Below are 19,451 nucleotides of genomic sequence, written 5' to 3' on the forward strand. Positions count from 1 at the left end.
GGCACCATATGCATGATATGACCAGCATCAACATGCCAAGTTAGAGCGAAGACCTCAGTGGGTAAATAGGAGTGGTCTTCTCCTTCTGAATCCCCCTCAGAACAATTATCTTCCTCTTGATTATGATCCGAAATGGGTGGAGGGGGGCTGCCTTTGCGCCCACCATGGAGCGACGTCTGCATGAAATTTTATTTCCACACAAGGCTCGTCTCTTTTGCTCTACATGTTCAGTGCCATTGTGTACAATAATTGACATGCATAGGAATAAAACATAGTGAGATTATGTAAGGAGTGCATGCACAAATCCAGAGTGATGGTAGCAAACTGTGGATAGACCCAAAACCAATGATAGCAGGCAGAAAATAGCTTTAGTTAAAAAATACAGATAATGGCTCCTTTAATGTTTGTTTGCACCCAACATGAAACTCATAGTAGACACCCGAGATTAACCAGATAGTAGACAGATAGTACTGATTGCTGCCCCAATATGTACCCCACAACCATTTGAAAACTAAAGTTTCAGCATTAGTTTGGACCTGACTCGGAGTCTAATAGGTGAACACGATGATAAAGTAGCATGTCATCATATTAAGCGATGCATAACGTAAGCAAACACGGAAGAGTGCGACCTCTCTTGTGGACCCATGTAGTCCTCAAGGTCATCTGCTCATTTGATGATGGTAATGCAGTTGTCGTGGCTGCCGGCGGCGGGGAAGAAGATCTGAGACGAAGAAAGACAGTCTGGAGAGTGGATCCCTGCTGTGATGAACCCTTCCGTCGTTGGAGCATCTGAGCTGGGGTGGAACACAGCGCAGCAGGAGCAGGACAAACCACACAAGGTTTTCTTTGACACATATCTATAACAGAAGTAATTGTGTAAGGGCTTGTTTGAATTTGAGGATTCTAACAATCCAGGGATAGGAAATAGACAGGAATAGGAAATAGACAGGAATAGGATAAGAATGCACGTGCAAAACAGAGAATTTAAAAACACAGGATTTATGCCAATCTGGGTGTTTGATTCACAAGAATTGGAAGATCACAGGATGCAAAGAAGCAAGGTGAGATTAAGTCAAACCACAAGAAAATGTACGGTTATAATGCTATTGTGCTACTATCTCTTAGTCTTATGCTTCATGAATAGGAATTAGAAAATGAGGACAAGTGGAAATTAAAATTCCTACAGTTTTTCTTTCAAGGAGACACTAAAGGAACAAATCCTACAGTTTTCCTTTGCTCCATTCCTTTGAACGAAATTCATGAATAGTAGTACCATAGGAAACTTTCCAATTCCTATGTTTTTCCTTCACTTTTCCTTTCAAGCACAGGCAATTCTAGTAGGCGGGCTTGAGCAAGGAAAAGCCTACACTCAAAAAATGTTTTTGTGCTACTTCTATTACTTTGGACCCAGGCCACTGCCCTACTAGCTCAACTCCCAGGCCCATCGACAAATGCACAGCTCAAATGCGCAGATATTAATAATGATGGCATTCAAGAGAGTCCATCACGGATAGCTAAGTTGCCTGTTACCTCACTGCTTGTCATATAGTAGGAGAAACTAACCGTATTTCACGTTACTGCGTGTGCTTAGTGGACAATATATATATATAACATGTAGAGTAAAAAGAGATGCAACAAGTGTACAACCTCTTTGGTGAAGCCATGTCGATCTCAGCGTGATTGGGTTGGTCGGTGAGGATGATCCGGCTGACTTGGCTGTCAGAGGAGGGGAAGAAGATCTTAGGCGTCTGGAGATGGAGCCCGGGGTACTGCTCCGCTGTGATGGAGGGTTTCGTCGTTGGAGCAGCTCCGGAGAGTTGTACGACGCCGAGGCTGAAGCAGGACAAGAGAGACAATGTTAACCTGAGTGGAATTCTAATAGCATCTCCAATCGATGACGTAAAATACATAACCACAAAGTGTTAGATGTAAAATACATCAGCCGCTCATCTCTGAACTTAACTTTCGAAACTGAATTTAACTGTCGAAACTGAACTTAATTGTCGAAACTGAATTTTTCTGTCGAAACTGAACGCACTAGTAGTAGAAAAGCAGTAGCAGCAGGTGAGGCTACCCTAAGCCGCCAACCACCACCGGCCAAACAGCCGCCCCCCGCCACCCGCGGCCGGCGGTGCGCCGCCCCACCCACCCCGAAACCACTCCCCACCGCCGGTCCGCCGCCGCCCCGGCCATCCCTCTAGCCCCCCCCCCCCGCCCCGTGCCGAGCTTTTTCTCCGGCGATCCCCATGCCACCGCCCCACCACCGCCCCCACCCTGAACCCTAAGATAGATACTGGGGTACCTCTCCGGCGAGCCCCCTCCCCGCTGCAGCTGGTTCTTCCTTAACTCCAGCGAGCCCCCCCCCCACCCCCACCCCCTGAAAATCGACTGACCCGAAAGTCGATTCAGTCGACTAAAGTGTAGCTAAATCGGAGCAGCATCGCAAGCAAGAGCGAGAGCAGCGGCGTGAGCAAGAGCAAGAGCAATAGCAAGAACAGACCAAGCAGGGGACCCAGAGCAAGAGCAGAGCAGCAGCGCGAGCGAGAGCTAAAGCAGCAGCAGCTCCTACTGATGTGGACGTCGCTGTCGAGGGAGTGACGCCGTGGAGGAAGTGGACGACGACGCCGCCGTGGATGGAGCCGTGCCATGTCGGCTGGGGACCGAGCGTCGGCAGCACCGTGAGATCGAATCAAGAAGAAAATGCGGCGATTAGTGTATAACCTCTTTGGTGGCACCGATTAGGCCTCAGCGTCATCCGAGGAAATGGTGATGATGATGCTCTTCCAGTGCTGCAGGTGAAGACGGCGGTGTGGGAATGGAGGTGGCTCGAAAGACGAGGGGAACGTCGGGGCAGCTCCTTGGAGGTGGAGGACGGGGTGGCTAAACCGGCGGGACGACGAGATCGACGACGGATCCTCATCTGGTACGGTGGATGAGGGACGTCGAGGTGTTGCTGTGGACGACGTCGTCGGGGAAGAGGCTCCGGCTGGGTGGCGGACGGAGGAGGGTGTGGGGCTTCACGGGTTTTTGCGGCCTCGGTGTACGAATGGGTGGGCGGATGGGATGGGAGTGGGTGTCGGCGTTCTGGGAACGGGGGTCCCCAGACTTGCCTGCCTGTGGCCCACGGCGTGGCTGTGCTGCAGGCCTGTATGGCCCATCTTCATCAGCGAAGCATTCAAGACCCTCGCGAGGGGCCAAGCCTCGCGAGGTGGACGACGCAAGACCTCCTCAGGAGCGGCCTCACCAGGCTGCCTCGCGAGGAGCGGAGATATCAAGGCAGGGCAAACCTCGTGAGGCTCTCGTGACGTGAGCCATGACGATCAGGATCAGGCGGGGGCCAGGCGGGCGCCATCTCGCGCAGCGTCCTTGTTTCCTCTTTGGTGCTAAGGGGGCAAGCGCAGGCGCGTAGAACCAAGGCATCAGGCAGAGGTTTCCATATCAGTGCAACGAGACCAAGACCAGCAGGACGGCAGGACGGAGGTCACCATGGAGCCCAAGACGGCGTCATCACCAGAGCCTTTTGCAGGCGAAGACCGCTTTTGTCAGGATAAGTTGTACTGGCTGTCCCCTTTCAAATTGGCCATCATTGTTGGCTCCCTTCCCGCTCAATATTTGGGGAGAGGACCAGGGCCTATATAAGTAGAACTAGCCACCGCAGTAGAGGCATCTAGTCTTGAGCCAATCCTTAGCCACACACCGAGCACAAAAACACCTCAACCTCAGGAGGTTGTTCTTCCCCTTGTACTGTCGATCATCAGCCCAAGAGGCAATCCACCACCACCACACTGGAGTAGGGTATTACACCACAACGGTGGCCAGAACCAGTATAAATCTTGTGTCTTTGTGTTGCGAGTTCATCGAGTTCGTCCGCGAGACCTTAGCAAGCTAGGGTGTAGATCGGTAGAGAAGAAATCTTCGCGCGCACCCCAGTGTTCGAACCTTAAGGGTTTGCCGGAACCCGTGATCCGACATTTGGCGCGCCTGGTAGGGGTGCGCCGGAGCTTCTTCTCCGCCAATCGACTCATCGACGCTCCTCGGCCCCGATGTCCGGCGACCCGAGGGCCGACTCCGACCGCTGGGCAGCCTGGCCGGCCCGGGCGGCGCCACCTGCCCATGAAGACCTCAACCCCGTGCTCCAGGCGGTCCGAGCACCGCCTAACGCCGCAGGGTGCGGGCGGCATGGCGGGGCGTCATCCACCCTCACTCCACGATAAGCGCGAGCCGCTGCAAGGGCCGCAAGCCACGCTGCAGCGACAACGCCACACACGCGGCGGGAGCAGGCGAACATGCGGGCCGCGCTCACGGTGGCGCGGGAGTTGTTGCGGTGCCGACTGATGGAGAGTGGCCGGGATGCACTGCTCGAACGCGTTGCTGAGCTACTGGATGCGGCGGCATCGGGAGCGCCACCTTTTTGCTATCTGCTTCCTTCTCAGGCTACTACGGGATCCCACAGCTGGCCTCGCCGTGACCACGCGCCTTCAGGAGCGCCTGGGGGCTTCATCAACACCTGGACGACCGGTGGCACTGGGGGCCCCGTTGCCCCCACGCCGTCTCCGATGAGCATGGGCACGAGTGCTGCCCCCCATGACCCTGGCGAGGCGTCGCGCTATCATCCTCAGGACGCCGCGCTGGGCCGGGCGACGTGGAGTGTGGGGCACCACGGCGAGGTGTTTGGGGTGACAGCCCCGGAGGCTTATGTGCTCCGCATGATGCACCAGGAGTACACGCTGGAGGACGACCCTGGCTCGTTTATCGGGCCAGGTTGGGAGGAGGAGGCACTAGGAGCTGAAGCCTTCCGGGAGCCGCCGGAGAGCCCCGCCAACCGCGCCGTCGACAGTAGATACATGGTACCACTAATCCCTCAAAAGCAAGCTTACGCTAACCATGGGCTGCAAGTGAATCAGGTCACAACGTCGGCCGACGACCCAGGCGCAGCGGCCCCCCTTCCGTCGGGGGAAGCACGCTGGGGGCTGCAAGGAGGGAGCCAGGAGTAACGCCCCTCCCCATGGCGCGTGAAGCCAGGCGTCACCCGGAGGTAGGCCCTCTGCCGGGGAGGTGCCGGCGATCCTTCCCCCGGCAGAGGACCCGTGGTCACCGAGGGCGCCGCTGGCGTCCCCTTTCCCCCCTTTGTGTCATCCAGGTTGCCGATCGGTTCAAAGGCGGTCGAGGGCGGCGCAAGGCGGGGCCCTCTTCTGGCGATATGAAGCAAGGCCGGTACCTGTGAAGAAGGCCCAGTGCCTGTGAAGATCGCCGCCCGTGACACTCTCACGTAATAATGAGTGGGGCTGTACATGCCCCGGAGTCTCCGGCGCCCTCGGGCCTCGGGGGCTCCCTCCCATGCCTAGTGGCAGCACTTAGCTCCGCGCTGGTGAGAAGACTTGAAGACAAGAAGACTAGACTAGGTGCGGGACGCAGCCATTTGCTTTGAACCCCTTTTCTGTAGCCTTGCCCTTTGGATTTGGATTTGAGTTGAAGTTGAGCTTTCATTCCTGCGCACTGGGGGTGCTTTTTTCTCATTCGAAGCAATTTCTCGTTATCTGGCTCTCGCCTTGTTTTAGACTCACGCACCACGCCCCCCATTCACGAGCCCCTCGCGGGCTGGGTTGGGCGAGGCGCACGTGTGCCGCACGCGCTAGCGCCACAAATGGTGCTCGCCTCTCATGAGGCCCCCTCGGCAGGATTGACGGGCTCTCCAGGAGCCCCGAAAGCTCATGTCCTCACGATTCGGTTCGTGACCCGCTCCGATTAAGGTAAACCCTGATGGGAACTTGCCGCCAGGTATACGGTTTCGCAAGGGCACACACTTAGTTGACATAAGAAAATGAAGGCATCGGTTTGTTTACACGAGGGGCTCCCCCTCTCAAAATGCTCTCACAATCTTTAGGGGCCACGCCTGAGTTTTTGCGTACAGGATAAAACGACAGGAGAACATGAGATCAGTTAGATATGTCGCTCGCTGCATCGTCCTCAGACGCGTCACTCGCGTCGTCGTCGTCCTCGCCGGCACCGTCGCCGCCTTCGGCGACGCCTCCGTCGCCGTCGTCAACCACGTCGCCTTCGTCCGCGACGACGACCATCGTGTCTTCGTCAGAAGCGAAGGCTCTGACCAGCGCATCCACGTTGTCCTCCACCCACAGCGCCAGGTCGCCCCGGATGGCCTGCGGTACGGGGGCAATGGCAGCATCGAAGTCGAAGTCGGGGAAGGTGTTCCAGAGATGGCTGAAGACACGGGAGAATGTGCGCCCGAGTAGGCCCCGACTTCTCTCTTCCACAAGCTGGCGAGCCCTATCAGACCGGGCTTCCAAGCACGTCACCACGCTGGTGAAGAAGATCAGATGACTGGCGTAGTCATTCGAGTGGGGGTGCGGTGCATTCTCGTCGCAGATGAAGCCCAGGGCCGTATTAGCCCTGTTCCGGAGGTCCTGAAGCATGGGGGCATACTCGCGCTCCAGCGTCCGCCGTTGAAGCACTCCCTCCCTGTTTTGCCGTGCGACGGCCTCGGCGTCATCAACCCGTTTCCGAAGAGAGAGCAGCTTGGCATGGGCGGAGGCCAAGTCCACCTGCGCCGTGACCAGGACGGCAGCCGTGGCCTCCCCACGCCTCTCCACCTCGTCTAACCTGGGCCTGAGAGCGGCGGTCCTGCCCGCTGCCTCTGTTCCTGCAAGCTTGAGCTTCAGGTCGTACCGACCTTCAAGATCCGCACGAACCTCGGCCACCCAGCGGTCGACTTCCTCTTGGACCTTGGCCTCGCGAGCCCCGACGGCATCTTCCGCTTGAGCAACTTGACGCTCCCTCGTCTCCAGTTGCTCGAGCTCGAGGCTGCTCTCCATGGCTTCCAAAGCCAACGCCTCCTCGCGCTTCCGGACCTCCTCTTCCTCGGCGGGCGTCCCCCTCAACGACGCAAGGACGGCTCTGCGCGCCTCCACCTGACGCTCGAGGGACGCACTCCAGGCTTGGAGCTCCTACGCGTGCTTCTCCACAGCCTCGCGACGGCGGTCAGCCTCACAAGCCTCCTCCAAGGCTCGGGAACAAGCCTCCCGGGAAACCTTGAGGGACGCCTCGGCCTTCGCATTGTCAAGATCACGCTAGTAGCGGCCAAGGTTGATGGCCACCCTCAGCTTACGCCGTTCCTCCACCAGCCGGAGACCTTCAGCCTCAAGACGCGAGTCGACACCTGTGAGTTCTTCATCGAGTCGGCCCATCGCACCCATCGCCTCCTGAAAGAGCTCATGGCGAACTACGCTCCGCCCGTGCTCGAACTCCAGCGCGCGCCCCTCCTCGTCCTCCGCCACAGGGGCTGTAGGCGGGACGTGAAGCGGCGCACCCCCTCTCAGCATGGGGCTGGTGCCGCTCCAGGTGCCGGCCCGACCTCGCGAGGGGCCCCAGCCAGTCGGGCCCGCTGCTTGAAGAGAAGCTGAAGGCCGAAGCCAACCAGCTGCCGTTCATGACCAGAGGAGGAGTCCGGGGAATGCCCGCCAAGCTCCAAGCCAGACCGTGAAGGAAGGGCAACGAAGCCATGGATTCAAGGCGCCGTGAAGGCGAGCGCACCCCCTCGGCTGGCCCAGCTCCGGGCGTGGCATGCGGGCTCAGGGTACTCAATGCCGACGGGGGTGCCGAGGAAGGCGAGGATTGCTTCTCGAGGGACTCAACAGCCCTGGCAGAAGTGGTCCTGAAGAGCCAGCGTCAGGAAGGAAAGTAGCAATCAAGAAACCACAAGGTGCAGTACTTACTCGTCGATGGCGAGGTACTTTCGTCGCTTCAACGGCCCGAAGATACCGCTGCCACTCGGAGACCCTTTCCTCTTGCGGAGCTCCTCGAAGTCCACACAAAGCCGACCGAAGCGCTGAACGTGGCGGCCAGTCTGGGCGCAGCCGGAGAAGTGCTCGGGAGAACAATTTCAGGGGCGCCTGGCTGCGGAGAATAGTCGGGCGCTGCCTCACCGCAGCCTCCCAAGACCTTCGGACTCTCGGCCTCGGGAGCCACGTGCTGCATCGTCTCAGCGTCCAACGTCCCAGGATCACGGGTTCCCGAGGACGACGCCCAGGGAGCATCAGGCGCCGCCCGCACATCAGCACTCGTCCCACCAGCCTCTCGCGGTGCTCATCCCCCTGCACCCACACTCGGGGCGAGCTCGGCGCCAGCGACGAGGAAGGGAACCACGCTGGCAGGGTTCTCGCGGGACCCCACCAGGCCGTCCGGACGCAATCCCCACTCATCAAAAGGAGGCATGCTCCCTGCAAATTCAGCCTTGTTCTTGCAGCGGTACAATAGGAAGTTCTTCCCAGGCAAGTCGTCCGGCGAAGGGACACCTGTCAGTACCTTGAGCACCGTTCGTTGCGTCCCAAGGGGGAGCCCGGACTCCTGGAACCTCATGTGGTCCTGACTGCTGTGCAAGGTCCACATCGGGCGAGAATGGTGCTGAAGCGGAGCAACGTGGCGCTTGATGAACTCCTTCACCACCATAGGCGCGATCACGTCGCGATCCTTCAGCTTCCTCAGCCTGAGCCAGACGGGGACAAGGCGGGGGCTCGTGAGCTTCTCGTGGCCCCAGCCGGAGTGGGAGACGGCAGGCGCTGACGGGGCGTGGAGCAGGGGGCTAAGCACACCGGCGTCGACAAACACCCACCGTGTCCGAAACTCATTCGTGGATGGAAGAAGCTCGAAGCCGATCCCCGTGCCCGCCATCGCGGCCACGGCCTGGAAGCTCACGCACCCTGAGCTTTGCCGGGGTTAGTCAGATGCAATGAGAAGAAATGGCGGAAGAGGGCCATAGAAGGAGCGACGCCCGCCATAGCCTCACACACAAAGGCAAAGACGGCAAGGAGAGTCACGGATTGAGGGTCGAGATGCAACATATGGATCGGGTAATGCTCAAGCACCGCATTGAAGAAGGCAGAGAAAGGAGGAATTAGGCCAGCCCAAAGGGCATCGATGAAGATTGGGACCTCGGTGGCTGTTCGGGCAATGCGAGCGCGGGACGCAGGCCAAGCCACCGTCTTCCCCCACTCGTTGAAGCTGGAAGCGAGCATTGGATGCACCTTGTCCATGGCCTCATCGTTGAGCACCAAGGATCGGCCGACCGCAGGCTCGACGGCAGGAGGCGCACTTGGCGAAGACAGAGGTTTCTTCCCCTTGTTTGCTTGTTTTGGCGCCATGGCGATGAAGCGGGCAGGGGGCAGGTCAGATTGCAGAGGAGGAGCCGAGTCTCGAGAAAGCAGAAAGATTGGGGAAGCAAGGCGTGGGCGATGGAAGAATAACTGTGTAGGTTGCGGGGGCCGCATAACCAGGAAGATTTCAAGGCAGTGTGCAGAAGCGGAGACACCCACGTCCATCAACCGCCACGCGTCAATCAAGGCCGCAGGCTTTTGGGACCCGCGGCACTCCGCGCTTGACCTTTGGCTTCGCCTTGAAGCCAAGCCCGAGCGCGCCTTGGGCCCGGGGACTACTGTCGGTGTTCTGGGAATGGGGGTCCCCAGACTTGCCTGCCTGCGGCCCACGGCGTGGCTGCGCTGCAGGCCTGTACGGCCCATCTTCATCAACGAAGCATTCAAGACCCTCGCGAGGGGCCAAGCCTCGCGAGGCGGACGACGCAAGACCTCCTCAGAAGCGGCCTCACCAGGCTGCCTCGCGAGGAGCAGAGATATCAAGGCAGGGCAAACCTCGCGAGGCTCTCGTGACGTGAGCCATGACGATCAGGATCAGGCGGGCGCCAGCGCGCGCAGCATCCTTGTTTCCTCTTTGGTGCTAAGGGGGCAAGCGCAGCCGTGGAGTACCGAGGCATCAGGCAAAGGTTTCAATATCAGTGCAACAAGACCAAGACCAGCAGGACGGCAGGACGGAGGTCACCATGGAACCCAAGACGGCGTCATCACGAGAGCCTTTTGCAGGCGAAGACTGCTTTTGTTAGGATAAGCTGTACTGGCTGTCCCCTTTCAAATTGGCCACCGTTGTTGGCTCCCTTCCCGCTCAATATTTGGGGAGAGGACCAGGGCCTATATAAGTAGAACTAGCCACCACAGTAGAGGCATCTAGTCTTGAGCCAATCCTTAGCCACACACCGAGCACAAGAACACCTCAACCTCAGGAGGTTGTTCTTCCCCTTGTACTGTCGATCATCAGCCCAAGAGGCAATCCACCACCACCACACTGGAGTAGGGTATTACACCACAACGGTGGCCCGAACCAGTATAAATCTTGTGTCTTTGTGTTGCGAGTTCGTCGAGTTCGTCCGCGAGACCTTAGCGAGCTAGGGCGTAGATCGGTAGAGAGGAAATCTTCGCGCGCACCCCAGTGTTCGAACCTTAAGGGTTTTGCTAGAACCCATGATCCGACAGTGGGGAACCATCTCTTACGGATGCGCTTGTCCGAAATGTGGGGTAAGTTACAAAATTACCCCCGCCGATTTGAGCTAGGCGGTTCTTTCGGTTCAGGGGCATCACGGGCATTTCGCGTGTCGGGATTTCACAGGAGGTGGGAGTTTTCGCGCGCGTTGTAATTTAGGAATAGGAAGGCGTGGGTTGAGATGGAGGGAGTTGTCGTAGCACAACGAGACAAAGATATATCTTAAATATTTCGGGGTAACAAGGCGTGGGTTGAAGAGGCGGGAGTTTCGCAGCACGATAGGCAGAGATGCTAGCTTGAAATTTCGGCATAACAAGGCGCGGCTTGAAATTTTGGGAGAACAAGCCTAACGTGTACCCAATAAAACGACAATTCACACCTCATCACTAGAGAGAGCTATGTCGCGTTTTACTATATTACTAGAAATGCATTCAAATACAACAACAACAAAAAAATTAGGACAACAAACATAACGTGTACAGTACCAAAACAATTTGCACTTCCCTCAACAATAAAAAACGAATGTGTGTTGTCTAGCATATGGACTAAATTTGAGTACATTTTCCCTGTTTGAATGGGATTGTACTCGGGTTAGTTATACAACCATCTAAATATTATCTTCACAACACATGACATGAATATAGGAGAAGTAAATTCCTATATAAATACGAACTACATGTACATACGATCTCCAATTCAAATATATGTATAGATTACATGTTGAATTCAAATCATAGTACATGTATGCTCTAGCTAGATGATCGGAATCTAAACCATGTATGATATACTACGTACAATGTGTTTAACAAGCACAACACACAGAAACACCATTTAGACTAGTAAGGTACACGTGCATTGCACGCATGAGATTTGGCAACCAAATTATGAATAAATACCACATTATAGCATGTAAGCTTTGAGTCATATATGCATGATGTAGATGTTCGTTTAATTCTTATAGTTCATTTCATTCAAAATCATCTAGTTTTTATAAGAAAGCTAATCTATTTTAAGATTCATGGAATTGTGCGTTGTAAGGCATAAAGTAAAAACAAATAATGGCAACATGTAGAAAAACATGTGGGCAATTCTGATACAGAAGATTCTAGAACAAAGAAGAAGTGCTTGTGTTTTGAGATTTGTGCATTATGCTTAAGTTCAACCATGGTGTCTTCTAGATTGTACATGTGGCAAAATCTGGTGGAATCTAGATGATATCCAACGGCCAGTTGTGCTCAAATTTGCCATCTCTGCACCATCGGATTGGCCTCATCCAACGACCATCTTTCAAAGTTAAAGTTATCTGCACACTATATAAAAAATATAAAATATAATATATATATATAGGGGTATAGATATAGATATGTGATGCGAAAGCCACCCATCATCTCCAATTAGAATAGTGTGTCCATGCACAGATGCAATGTGGCCAAACGATGTCTGCCATCGATATCTCAAATACAAATCAGTCTGACCTTGTTCAATGTGTCTACAGTACAACATGCTCGTTTCCAAACCACACCACGCATATCTCAGTTATATTCATGCATGCACGGGTTTCAAACATCATGATCTCTTATTCAAATATTTGAATTCTACTTTACATTGATTATGACGTCACCTAGTCTTTTACACCCACACAGTCATCTTCTCTTTATAATTGTACCATTAACGTTCTCTCATGCATGCATGCACACACAGTACCAGTCGGCATTATCCATCACACACATGAAGTCTTTTTCTTCAGGTCGGTCTCCCATGCATGCACACACACACACACCTCCCCCTCCCCATCATATCGGGCATTCTTTATCTCTCACGTGCATGCGCAACGATTGATGTTCCTCTATGTGTGTGTATATATAGCTAGGTCTTTCACAATTTTCCACACAAACCGATCAATCTATATATCTAGTGAGGTCTCACCCTCTTTCCCACGTCCACATCGATCAATCTATACCTCCCATATACGATTACATAGCTAATACACCCACATTAATTATATATCCAACGTCCCCCTCTCATCATCCATGCCTCCGCTTCATCTCTCAGACGCGCGCACAGTGGCGAAGACAGGGGGTAGCAAGGGCCCTGCCCCCCTGACATCACTATATATCGAGGCTAATATGAATGTGATCATTAGACAATTGCTGGTAAAATGGTTTAAGTTGATGAATTGGCCCTCCTCGTAAAGGATTAGCAATGCTTGGCCCCCTAGCTCATTTATTTTTCATGGCTCCGCCACTTCGCGCAACAGCGCACGTTCTCGCCCCCGCTCTTCAAATATCGATCTCGCACTTGTGCACTCCTTCATAGTCTCTCTCCACTTGGCCCCTCGCACCATCTTCTAGCCCCCCATCAGATTTTGCCACATGTACAATCTAGCAGACTCCATGGTTGAACTTAAGCATAATGCACAAACCTCAAAACACAAGTTCTTCTCCTTTATTCTAGAATCTTCCGTACCATAACTGTCCAAACTTTTTTTCTAGTTGAATTGCCATTATTTGTTTCTACTTTATGCTTTACAACGCACAATTCCATGAATCATAAAATAGATTAAGGGCTTCTTTGATTCAAAGGATTCTCAAATGAATTTTCGAGGATTCTAATCCTTAGGAATTTTTCCTATCTTGGTTGTTTCATTCGTAGGTTTGTAAACCATAGAAATTTTTCCATAGGATTCATTTGCACTAGATTTCACAGGAAACATCCCATCCACTCAAACCACTTTGAAAGAATCCTGCGTTTTTTCTATGCACAATCAAACACTCGTACAATACTGTAGGATTCAAGACGACATTCCACTCTAATCCCATGTTTTTCCTATTCCCGCGTTTTAGAATCCTACGAATCAAAGAGGCCCTATCTTTTTTTTGTAAAAACTAATTTATTTTGAATGAGATGAACTATAAAAATTAAACGAAGGTCTACATCAGGCATATATGACTCAGAGCTTACATGCTATAGTGTGGTATTTATTCATAATTTGGTTGCCAAATCTGATACATGCAATGCATGTGTACCTTACTAGTACTTTGAGTATGTGCAAACACGTATTAGAATTACAATGGCACACTACACAGTGTCTCTCTTACAGTTCATGAAGCTACGTGCCACATGTGGAGGCGTTGTCGCGACCTCCTTGTGTGGATTGATCACAGTGACATGCTGCTGCTTCTAGAAGAATGTACTCGTCCTCTCTGAGCCACACTAGCGGTACATGCACGAAGCGAAGATGTGCACGCACTCCACGTACGCACTCACTCCCTCGCACGCACACGTGGGTACACGGGGCGATGCATTTTTGTACGAAGATCCACCCCATGTGATAATTTGACGCGTGTAAAGTCATTCATTTCATTGATGGTCAATTAATACAGCGCATGCAAATTGAGTGGACGTGAGGGCGGAAGAAAGACATTACTACTCCACTACGCACATGCGAGTAGTTAAATCATGGGGTGCCAGTACTTCCATTGGTCTCCTTCATATTGTGTGCCAATTTTTGACCATATTTGTAAGTAACATAATATTTATGCATGTCATAAAAAGTGGCACAAAAAAAGGGGGGGCCAATAAACTAGGATGCAGGCAGCATGATCAATTTTTGCCAGGGCTACTGTTGGTGGCCTTTGTATTTAAATATGGACGGAGTGGAGTAGTACTATCTTTATCTCAGCCTCGTAGGGCTCTCCCAGCGCCTAGGCTCACCTCCCGCCTCGCCCATCAGATCCCGCCATGGAGGATCCCGCCATGGATAATCCCTTAGATCCCAGGATCCCGCGAGCTGCCCTCTCGCTATGGCCCGCAGCACTGCCGCCTTTGAGTGAAAACCACATATGTTTTAGAGGGGATCCATTGCTCTAGAATCACAGATCCGTGGCGCCGGAGGACATGCCAGGGCTGCGTTTCAGGTGGTGGGCAGCAAGGGCAAATCGGATCAAGGAAGCGTCGCATCAATTGGAGAGAAGTTCCAAGGAGCTGCGCCTGGCGCAGCACAATGCAGAGGTGCAAGTCGATCTCAGGGGAGAGATGATGAGGGATGTCAGCATCTGTCAGCATCACGTTGATTTCGAGCTAGGGATAATGGCAGAGATCATATTCACGGAGTCGACTGCGGAGGAAAGAACGTGCATGCCTGCGCAATGGCATGAGCAGCCGGTGCAACTGTTCAAATGGGCGGTAGGAGAAGCCAAATCTCGGGACCAGTTGCGGCGGCGCCACTGGGCATGCATCATAGGCGAGGTGAGCTGCCCTCCTTCCCCACCAGCGATGCAGTGACCTAGTCGGTTGCTGCTGCGGTGAACTTGCAACGGTATGTCTGTTTGCAACCTTGACAATCACTCCATCTATATGTTTGTTTTCCTGTAAAAAATACTTGGTCGTTTGGAAAAAGATGGTAATTGATTTATCACTAGTTTTAGAATTCTTGGTCGTGACAATCAACCGAAGCCACAACCAGAAGTCTCCATCGCATAAGTACTTTACTGTCAGTCGCACCAACAGACGGTCGTTCGCACCCGTGTCTCACCGAAGAGAGACGCATCGGCTTGGTCTGACATGTACGACCAGTTACATCACTGACTTTTGCAACCGCATTTGAGCAGTGTAGTACTCCGTCTGTCTCAGTTTACAAGTCTTGCACGTGTACCTAGGTCGTTAATTTGACCAACTTAATAAGAGGCATACATTATAAAAAATATATCATTACAAACTTCAAATATTCTATTTTTTAATGATATATTTTTTATGTTAAACAATTTATGTTCTACTAAACTCATCGGGAGTACTTGAAATTTATGTTCCACTAAACTCATCGGGAGCCGTTTCGGGCCTCGAAACCAAAACCATTAATTAATCTTTACCTTGTTCCCATCACATTCCAAAGTACTAGTGCTACAATTAAGTGCAAGCCAGCTCACACCTACCAGTACGTACAAACCTGAACATGTTCCCACTATGCAGGTTTTAGTACTAGTGTTAGTACTTAGGTTATAAAAAGAGGAACTACCTAACCAAAAATTTCTCTACCTTCCTCCTCATGAGTCCTCCCTCTTCGTCCGTCCTTCCCATGGCCGGTGTGCAGAGACCTCGAAAGATCTCTCACGGGCAGGCGATGGCTCCCAAGAGCGCCCTAGCCGTGGAGGCGAACATGCCGAGCTGGCGGCACTGGAGTCGTTATCCCTCGACGACATGCCCGATCAGCTCAATAAGCACCTCAATAAGTAAAAGGAGTTCACCCACGGCTTGGTGGAGCTGCTGAAGGAGAGCCTCGACGACATGCCCATTGAGCTCAATGAGAAGGGGGAGTTGACCGCCGGCTTGGTGATGCTGCTGAAGAAGAGCATTGCCTCGGAGAAGAAGGCGACCGGTGAAATCATGCAACTTCAGGAGGACAAGGCAAAGCTCTGCCACGAGCTTGACCTGCTGAAGGAGGAGAACGCTGGCTGGAAGAAGCTACATGAGAATAGTAGTTCCCTGATGAAGATGTTGCAGGCCCTCGTCATGGAACAGAAGGAGTTGGCGAAGCTATGCATCGAGCACCCGGCTTCTGTCAAGGTACATAATGCGGCCGTGGAACAGATGATGAAGGCTCGCGTCGAGAAATCCCGCGTCATGGACACAATGAAGAAGATGGCGGAGGAGACGCGCAAGGAGATGGAGGTCGTGGAGGTGATGAAGAAGCAGTTACGACTCCGCGGCCAGCAACCCTTCATGTAGTGAGAGCAGCGCCCCAGACTTGTGTGTGCGTCTTCCTTCTTTTTTGGGGGTGATAATCTTCCTTCTTCTTTTGCTCTTGTGTTTCTTCTTTTTCTTCGGATGTTTCGCCGCACGTGTCACCTTCTCTGCGAGGGATGAATAGAACAATGCTAAAAATGAGATGACTAGCAAATTAGATCATTCTTTAGCGCCAATAGAACAATGCCTCTTGCTAGTAATATATAATAAGAGTAGAGAGTAGAGGATATGGCACTGGCCTGCCATGTTTCGTGCTCCTCCGTCGTACTCCAGTGGAAAACTTGAGTATACCACACGGTTCTTTGCTCCTCCTCAGGTCGTCGGCACATTTATACAAGCAGTCACATCACAAGGCCCCGCCTTCCAGTAGTAATGAGCCGTCAAATCACAGAGGCCCTCGCCTCTCTTCAAACCAACCAAGCTAGACTGCCCCGCCCTCTAGCCTTTTAAAAAATGTATACTTTTGTACAGTAGTATCAATGGATTGCTGTCACGACCGGATTTTTGGGATGATAATTTCCCAGAAAAACGGCCTTTGTGCTCACCAGCCCCAGGATTACTGTTAGCTGATGAGGCACCAACTTGATACAAGGATTCCAAGCAATGAACAAAAATATGTAGTACAAGACCATTGTGGCCTAGGAGTACAACATTTGGTTTCTAATGGTTGAGGGCGGAAGCGGTTGGATACATCTGCGTCTATGGGACTCCATTTCCCACAAGAACAGCTGACCAGGATAACTCCTATCTTCGCGAGGCTGCTATCGTCAATACGTAGGTTCCGAGGCTGTCACCGTGATGCTTATCTCCATGCGCGAAAATATGGCCAAGACAATAGCCAGGGACAAGCCAGTGAGTACGTTTGAATGTACTCGCAAACATTAGAACACGGGTATAATATGACAGGAGATAATCATACTCCGAAACATTTATGATGATAAGTCTGCCATGAAGTAAACAAAATCTGGGATGCACGCGTGCAGAAAAAAATATGGACGTGCAATACGGAAGTAAAAGAAATGCACTGAGCGAGGGTCTGAATGACTCCTCGAGAGGAAACTGCAAGAATAATGATGCCGGTGCCAAACGAGGGTCTGAATGACTCCTCGAGAGGAAAATGCAAGAATATTAATGCCTCAGTCGGGCGTCGGGGCGACACCACGTAAAGGGCTTATAACAGAAAAAGAAAGACAGTGCGTGCCACAGTCGGACGTCTGAGCGACATCACATAAAGGGCTTATAAAAGAATAAATAAACCACACGCATGCCGCAGTCGGGCGTCTGAGCGACACCACAGAAAGGGCTTATAAAAGAATAATAACCGTGGATATCCAGGAGGTAGAACCATCCCAGGGATACTCAATACAATACATAATGTAAAAGGTTAGTCCGTAATAATAACAACAAACGTACAACATGATCTTCAGATGTCACAGGTCATAAATGAAAATCTAGTCTAGCCGTTTCTCCATCTGAAGACCGTCACTGAGCTCTAGCTAATTCGTTCTCCATTCGAATACCGTTACTATGATCCAGTTAACCGTGTCTCCATCCGAAAACCGTTACTAAGCTTCTAGTTAAATCGTTCTCCATCCGAATACCGTTACTAGACTCGATTTAGACTGTGGTCCTTACCTATGAACATGGCTATCCAACAAGATGTATCCTCTGCAGAGGGAGTACTATTTTCCCACGAGTAACGGATTTATTTAGTCCACCGGGTCTAATTCCGTCTATGGCCTTTTAATTGAAAACACGCCTGACCTGCACACACCAACTTAACTCACCGGTGTCTGGAATCACCCACGACACCTGCCAAGCAAAACTCTAAGTGGGGAGGCTACAACCTCGACGTAGCATGGGATCAAATTTCTATTCGCGCGCTCTAAGGGGGTGCCCCCCCTCTCGGTCCCAACCGGAAAACACCCATGCCCCCGGACCAAGTGGCATGCCTACCGGAGGCCTCCGGTATCTTCCACTATGGCCTCTCTGTACGGTGTGTGCTTTGGCAAGGGGTTGACAACTTACTGAACCATACCCCGTCTGCGACAGGGACAAGTGGTGGTACCAACAAATAGGGAAGCTACTGACCAAGACTCAACATACGACCGACTCAGGTGGTCCAAGTATCCTCCAACAATATTACCATTAGTGGAATAAATCACCACTCATCAAGCCTCACCATGCCATACCGGACATACTCGTCTCGACGAGGGACTAGGGACAAGCTCGTGTCTACCCAAGACCACGACTTTCTCGGCTACCTTCCGGTATGCATAAGGAGCTCACGAGGATGATCCAAAACACTAGCGTATCCATTGCTGACCACAAAACAACTCCAAAGTGCACTCATGTACGAGACTTTATCGTTACATAGAGATAACGCATACTCCAAGCCAATTGGTGTTGTAATCGCATCAGAACACCACAACAAAATATTATGCCAGAGTTCAGAAATGCTTGCCTTTGAGAGTATGCAAGGGATGCACTTTTCGGAAGCTTTCCCTTTTCTCCAAAATCCTATTTTGCAAAATATCCAAATAACAAATATTTCAAACACAGTACAAAAAGTTGTCTCAAATATTTTTGAAATAAATCTTAAAATAAACTAGATGAAATTTGAGAGAGGCAGGAAAAAGAATCAACTCATTTGGAGTTTTATTTTAAAAGTTATAGCTGGTCAAAGTCTGGTCAAATCTCTGTTTTAATAAAATCAGAAAAAGGAAAACGCTTCGGGGAAAATACGCTTTCAAAGCAGAGGTGACGTACTCCGGGCCTTTGCGCTTTCACTTAAAAAGAGAGAACGGCCGCGCGGGTCACTGACAGTGGGTCCAAGGGGTCCACTGGTCAGGTTTGACCGTTCTCCCTCTCCCTCCCTTCTCTCTGCCCGAACAGCGTGGGGCTCCGGCGATCGCCGGCGACGAACGGCGGCTCCTCGAGGGCATCTGAGCGCAGGGATGGGTCGGCCAGACCGAGGCGGTCCTCTCGGTGGGTGCTAGGCAGGTGGGGACGAAGGAGGTCACCGGCGGCGAGCTCCGTGGCGGACGGGGGTTCGGGAGCAAAGTGCGCTTTGGGCTCCGGTGATCTCCGATCGAGGTTGAGATGCTGGGCAGCTCCGCAAGGACCAGGGGAAACTATTGATGGCGTTGGTTGGGCGGGGGGAGGCTCCGGTTGCGACGAATGGCACTGGATTGCGGCGGCGACCGAGCTGGCCGGAGACAAGGAAGAAAGGGCTTTCCCCAACGATTGCTGGCTGTGGGAGCACTACGGGGTGGACTGGGGTTGCCTGAGTGCTCGGAGGAGCACGGGGCCTCCTTTTATAGCACGACGGGGCTGGCTCCGCGGCGGTGGATAAGATCGACGACGGG

Source organism: Triticum aestivum, chromosome 6D (assembly GCF_018294505.1).
Source record: "Triticum aestivum cultivar Chinese Spring chromosome 6D, IWGSC CS RefSeq v2.1, whole genome shotgun sequence".
NCBI classification, from domain to species: Eukaryota; Viridiplantae; Streptophyta; class Magnoliopsida; order Poales; family Poaceae; genus Triticum; species Triticum aestivum.